Source organism: Gavialis gangeticus, unplaced genomic scaffold (genome assembly GCF_001723915.1).
Source record: "Gavialis gangeticus isolate Ggan-Ray unplaced genomic scaffold, GavGan_comp1, whole genome shotgun sequence".
NCBI lineage: Eukaryota > Metazoa > Chordata > Crocodylia > Gavialidae > Gavialis > Gavialis gangeticus.
The window spans coordinates 8,933,109-8,939,984 of NW_017729017.1; the positions used below are offsets into that span (position 1 = coordinate 8,933,109).

The 6,876-nt window shown below is 45.8% G+C and overlaps 1 protein-coding gene across 1 annotated transcript in view; it reads right to left on the reverse strand.

Annotated features, from left to right (window-relative positions):
• The window catches only part of RALY (RALY heterogeneous nuclear ribonucleoprotein), a 591,199-nt gene that overhangs the window by 146,497 nt on the left and 437,826 nt on the right, over positions 1–6,876 (reverse strand). The window lies entirely within an intron of this gene.

The window sequence follows — 6,876 nt, forward strand, 5'->3', positions numbered from 1 at the left end:
GACAAGGTGCAGCTGGCCTTCCTAGCCGCCTCCCCACATTGCCGACTCATGTTCATCTTGGAGTCAATAATGACTCCCAGATCCTTTTCCACCTCCGTGCTGACAAGAGGAGAGTTCCCCAGCCTGTATGTGTGGTGCCTATTGTTCCTCCCCAGGTGCATCACCTTGCACTTGTCCGTGTTAAACCCCTGTCCGTATCAGCGTCCCTACATTGAAAAACAGCAACGATCTTTAGTTATAGTGCCCCCGCTGCCATGTTTCAGTGTGGGGATGCTGATACACATGACACGCTGGGTGCTGTAATTAGAGCAGCTCTTGGAGCCACTCTAATTAAAATGTCCCCCCCCCCGCCAAGCCTTACCTCCGAGCATGTATATAAATATGCTTAGAGTCTATAAGCTGCCTTTACAATGCACATCACAGCAGAGGCTATGGATGTTTTCTTGGAGTGTTTACAAGGTGCTGAGTGACTTCAAAATTATTCAAATAGCTGACATGTGACTGGAGAGGAGAGCAACCCAGAGCAGATGACATGAATATTAAATCTGAACAATTTATCCTAGAAGCAAAGTCGTTCCATCAATATAGTCTTGTAGCTAGACTAATTGGCTTGCGCTAATTGTTTCTGTCATCCATCAGAAGCAGAACATGCAGTACCATGGGGGGGACATATTGACCTGGGCAGGGTAATTGACACTGCCACTTAACAGTGCTAAATATTCCCCTGATGCCTTATATGAACATGATGAAACTGCTTCCAAAAGACAAGTCAGTAGGGAGACGATATGGAACAATGTGAAATCTGGGACACCCTCTATCTCCCCCTTTTAAATCAGGGGTGCTGCTGCAGGCAGAGGCAGGGACAGAGTGGTATGGTGCAGCTCTGGTATTACTATCCAGGCAGCTAAGGGAGTCAATGTCCTGTTAAAGACCCATTGTTCTTTACTTCACCAGTGTTAACAATCATCTTCCCTTTTTAATGGTAATTCCCCTAATCAAGCTAACCTCTTTTTGGGTAATTTTGCTGGCTGTTAGAGCTTCCTATTTCACAGCTCATGGGATCTCCCCACCCCATGTCCTGCACCTAAGATGCTCATTTTAATTTTCACCAGTATGTATGGTCACCCTACCCATATAGAGCAATGTGACACACTGGAAGGCTCTGGTACTGGTCACTATTATGTTTACCATTTAGACATTCCTCAGGTTCCCAATCTGCAAAGTAGGAAAACAAAACTGACCTCCTTTGTAAAGTGCTTTGAGATCTAGTGATGTGAGTCCTCATACTAAAGCAAGGTATTGTCATTACCTGCAAAACCCAGGGACTTGTATTTAAAAAAGCAGGCCAAATGTTCACAGTATTGGCATGGAACTCCAAAGACTCAGGTTTAACCCTCTGGTTTGCCCAAGTGATGCTGGGCAAGTCACTTAGGACATGTCTATACTGCCATCCAGAGGTAGGATTTCAGCTACTGTAGACAAGCCTATGCTAGCTTTACTCTACCAAGCTTGGGTACTGATAGCTGTGGAGGCAAGACTGCCAGGGCTTCAGCCACCACATTTAATCACCCAGGACCTGGGTTGCCACAGCTGCATTTATATCAGAACCATGGTGATACAGTTTCACACTAACACAGGTGTGTTTACAGAAGTTGCAAACACAGCTTGTGGGCCTCAGTTTCCCATCAATAAAATGGAGACAATAGCACTTCCCCATGTTGTAGGGGCATTGTGATAGATACAAAGTGCTCACATTTGTAGGAGTCTAGTGGGTAATATAATGCTGATGGGCAACTAGCATGGGTTCATAGCAGATACATCCTGCCTGACTAACCTTGTTTCTTTCTATGACCAGGTCACTAAATGCTTAGATGCAGGAGTCAAGGTAGATGTCATCTACTTGGACTTTAAGAAGACCTTCGACACGGCATCCCATCCTATTCTCATAAGCAAACTGAACAGCTGTGCCATAGATGATTACTCAGTCATGTAGGTGGCAAATTGGCTTAGGGTTGTACCCAGAGAGTGGTTGTGGATGGGTCAGTATCGACCTGGAAAGATGTGGGCAGTGGGGTCCACCAAGACTTGGTCCTTGAGCTGGTGCTGTTCAATATCTTCATCAGTGACCTGGATGACGGCATGGAAAGCACTCTGTCCAAAATTGCAGATGACACCAAACTATGGGGTGAAGTTAACACACTGATGGAAAGAAACTGAATCCAGGTGGACCTGGACAAGTTAGAGAAGTGGGCAGAGAACAACAGGATTCAGTTCAACAAGGACAAGTGCAGGGTGCTGCACCTAGGGAGAGGAAATCACCAGCACACCTATAGGTTGGGGGAATGACCTTCTCAGCAGCGGAAAGAGATCTTGGAGTTGTTGTTATCTCCAAGATGAATATGAGTCACCAATGTGATGAAGTAATTAGCAGAGCTAACTGCACTTTGTCATGCGTTAGTAGGTGCATCACAAACAGGTCCAGGGAGGTGATGCTTCCCTTCTATGCAGCACTGGGCAGGCCACAGCCAGAGTACTGCATCCAATTCAGGGCACCGCAATTCAAGAGGGATGTGGACAACTTTCAGAGGGTCCAGAGGAGGGCCACACATATGGTTAGAGTTCTGCAGGGAAGGCCCTATGAGGAAAGGCTGAGGGACCCGGACCTTTTCAGCCTCCACAAGAGAAGGCTGAGGGGGGATCTTGTGGCAGTATACAAATTCATCAGGGCAGGGGGAGCACAACAGGGAATAGGAGATGCTCTGCTTACCAGAGCACCCCTTGGAATAACCAGGAACAATGACCACAAGCTGATAGAGAGTAGATTTAGGTTGGACATCAGACAGAACTTCTTCACAGTAAGGGTTGCCAGAATCTGGAACAGACTTCCAAGGGAGGTGGTGCTCTCCCCTACCTTGGGGGTCTTCAAGAAGAGACTGGACAAGCACCTGGCTGGGGTCACATGACCTCAGCACTTTTTCCTACCACTGATGTTGGGTTGGACTCGATGATCCATTGAGGTACCTTCTGACTCTAGCATGTATGAATCTATGAAAATAAGTGAGGCCTTTCAAAGGCCTTAATAGGTTTACAGGTCCCAACTGAGATCAAGGCCTCATTATGTTAAGCTCTGTACAGACCAACACATTGTGAGGGACAGTATGTCTCATAGGGCTTTCAGCTCACATGGATCCAGAAAGAGGGGGCGTGAATTTTCCACAGTTCCAGAGTGGGATTGGAAGCTGAGACCTACTCCTGGATTCTGCCTATATTACTTTTCAGAAGGTAAGTCTTCACAATAGTGGCAGTGTTCCAGCAAGGACATTCCTGAGTGAAACCTGACCCTGCATCCCACCCATACACTTGCACTCTCTAAACCTGGAAATATATCCTTTGGAGTTGTCCTCAAATGTCTGCTTTCAAGCAAGCTGGAAACCAATGTCCTGAGAGTGGTCTCAGAGGGGCCATCCAGAGTGGCTTCACTAGTGTATTTCTGAGTTTGGAGAGCAAAAATGGAGTGGACAGGATATGTGCTCCGGACGGGAAGCTGCTGCTTGGGAGCATGCATCTACTGTTACAATGTAACTGTTATGTCTAAATGATGCTGTAGCCATAGGAGTTAGCTAAATCCTAAATGACCCTAAATGAAACAGGCTTAAAGTTGTTGCTGCACTTGTACCACTACAGAATAGTACAGACGTAACAGCTGCATCACAACAGCTTTTACTGATTGTCTTTGATATTGATGCAGTTGTTTTCTCTGTCTGTATCCTTAAAGATCTATACATTAGGGAGATATTAGTGAGGTGTGATGCAAAGGCAGTTTCCACATGGGTTTGGAAAGGCAGACTTATTTATTATGTCCTCATTTTTTATAGGTTCTCTACACACAATAAGTGGCAGAACTGTACAGTCTCAGGACCTTCTAAATTAGAAGCCTGTGCTGTGCATCCCACTGGGAAGTTGAGAAATTCACCTTTCCATGGGATAAATCTTGAATTACTAGTTTTAAAGGCCATGAGGTATTAGCTTTGAAAGTTGTCATTGACTTTGGTCTGAATATTGCTCATTTCAAATGATGAAACAGTGTAATTTTTCAGGAAGGAGGTAAGGAACGGCACCACTGAAAGGGAGAGAATTAAATATTTCTCCATCAGGTTGATTTTTCTTTTAAAATGGCAGATGCTTCAAGCTGTGAAGAGGGTAGGAAGTAGTCCCAGAGGTAAGGGATTAGTGGTGAGAGCAATGGGAAGGCTATCAAGGGTGCGTAAAAATGAAATTTATCACATGGATAGCATTACTGCATGCATATGTGTGCTTGATTCATTTGGATCCTTTGGTTGGGCTGCCTGTACACTCTCTAGCCAATTTTAATCTTGTTCTGCAATACTGCACCTGAATGAAAAACTAATGGTTGGTGGCGACCTGCCATTCTTTGCCTTCTGAATCTCAGCAGAACTAACAAAAAACTTGCACTGAATTCATTGTTTATATGTTTTATTAAGGATGCTTCCCTCTGTCTGAAGATTTTAAGAGATAATCTACTAATATGTCCCAACATCACTATATGTTTAGAGTAAACTTCACAACCATTTTAACCGGGGCTGGGTTAAAAGGATAATAAGTCTGAACTCTATGGAGATTTAGAAAGTGAAAAACTGGAAGCTTGAGTAGCTTTTACTGCATTCTAAAGGTGCAAACAGAAGTGAGAATTTTTGCTCAATCTGGCCCCTGAGAGCTCTCTTCAGCTGTGACCAAACACAAGGGCATGGCTGCAGAGTACTTCAAAAGAACCTGATCATGCAACAATCTGAAACCTCGTTACATGACGGGTTCAGATGAAGGCACTCTAAAGCGGACCACCTTCATTAGCTTCTGTGTACTCGTGTCAGGAGCAGGCTTGGCTGATGCAGCCCAGCACTGCTCCCAACACTGTTTGCAGAATTGGGGGAGGAAGGAAGCAGAGGGAACTCATTTTGGGGATTGCCCAGCTGCTGTTGGAGGGTGAGGTGGGTGGATTGGAAACCCCAAAGGTGGGGGGCTTCAACCCACCCCCACTACAGCATAGCTGCAGAAACCCCAGAATGGACCTCTCTCTCCTGCCTCTCTAGTTCCCATCCTGAGACAGAATGGGAGCTGGGGGAGACTGGAGGTAGGAGATGAGGTTGCAGAGTTGCAGCTTCTCTCCGTGGATGGATCCAAATTGAAGCTTGATCTCCCACTCTCTCAACCTAACAGCTAATAGCAGCTAATGTCTGTTTGATCAGGAGGATTAGTCCAACTCATGGAACTTTCTATGAAAGCTGAGAATTGTAAAGTGTTCCGCCTGGGGAGGAAAAATTTGCAACAAACTTACAGGCTTGGTGGTGTTACTCTAGCTAGCACCACATCTGAAAGGGATCTGGGGGTCATAATTGACCATAAAATGACTATGAGCCACCAGTATGATGCTACAATTAGCAGAGCAAACAATACTCTGGCAGGCATCAACTGATGCATTTCAAGCAAAACTAAGGAAGTTGTTCTTTTGCTCTACTCAGCATTGGTGAGGCCACAGCTGGAGTACTGCATCCAGTTTTGGGTGCTACACTTCCAGAAGAATGTGGAGAAGCTTGAGAGAGTCCAGAGAAGAGCCATTTATATTATTAGAGGCCAGAAGAGCAAGCCATATGAGGAAAGGCTGACAGATATGGGATTGCTGAGCCTAGAAAAGAGAACTTTGGGGGGGATTTGGTGGCAGCTTACAAATATATCAGGGGGGAGCATTAGGTGAACTATGTGAACAACTATTCATGAAAGCGCACCAGGTCATAAACTCCTAGAAGAAGGTTTAACAATGGATATAAGGAAAAACTTCTTCACAGTTCATGTGACCAGACTCTGGAATAGACTCCCAATAGGGGTGGTGCAGGTTCCTACCCTGGAGATCTTCAACAGGAGACTGGATGCACACCTTTCTGGGTTTATTTGGCCCCAGCAATCTTTCCTGCCCAGAGCAGGGGGGCTGGACATAATGATCTTATGAGCTCCCTTCCAGCCCTAAACTTCTATGAAACTGTAAATTTGTAAAGTGACATGAGTTAGACCCAGGAGCTGCACTTCAGTCTGTGCCTTATGTTACCTGTTTGCATCACTGAGAGACATGTGGTGATCTAACAGATTTCTGCATCTGTATCATCTGTGGTACAGTAGAATAGTATTAACATCTGAAATTATTAAAGAAGACTGTTCTGGTTGTAGTTATAGTGACCTCACATACTGATGCATTTCTATCACATCATTGTGCTATATCGGGGTGGCCAACCTGCAGCTCTGGAGTCACATGCAAAATTAATTCAGAAATTAATAAGCACCTCCTTGAATCTTTGCACAAGCACACGATGACAAGCTTCCACTTGGTGACCAGCTTCACGGTATGCTTGTGCAAAAATTCAAGGAGCTGCATATTAACTTCTTAAGAGCCACATGTGGCTCCGGAACCTCAGGTTGGCCACCCCTGTACTATGTAATGCCAGACAGGCAAGGAATTTGGTAGGTTAATGTATGCTCAGATGATCCTAGGAAGATCACCTTTTGTGCTACAAGGGAAGTCAAAGCCCTGTGGTCCCTGCTATTCTATAATGACATATTCTGAGCAAAGTGTGGACAAAATATGGCCTATAGGGCAAATCCGGCCTGCCAATTGATTGGCTCTGGCCCACAGGCAGGCACCTGCCAATGGATTGGATCTGGCCTGTGGCTGTCCCTGTGGCACTCTGCATGAGGCCGAGCCTTGTTTGCTTCAACCTGGGACAGTCCACATCATGCTTCTGCCTGCCCGGACCCGGCCCCAGTCCTGGCCCCGGCCCCAGCCCCAGCCCCAGCCCCAGCCCCAGCCCC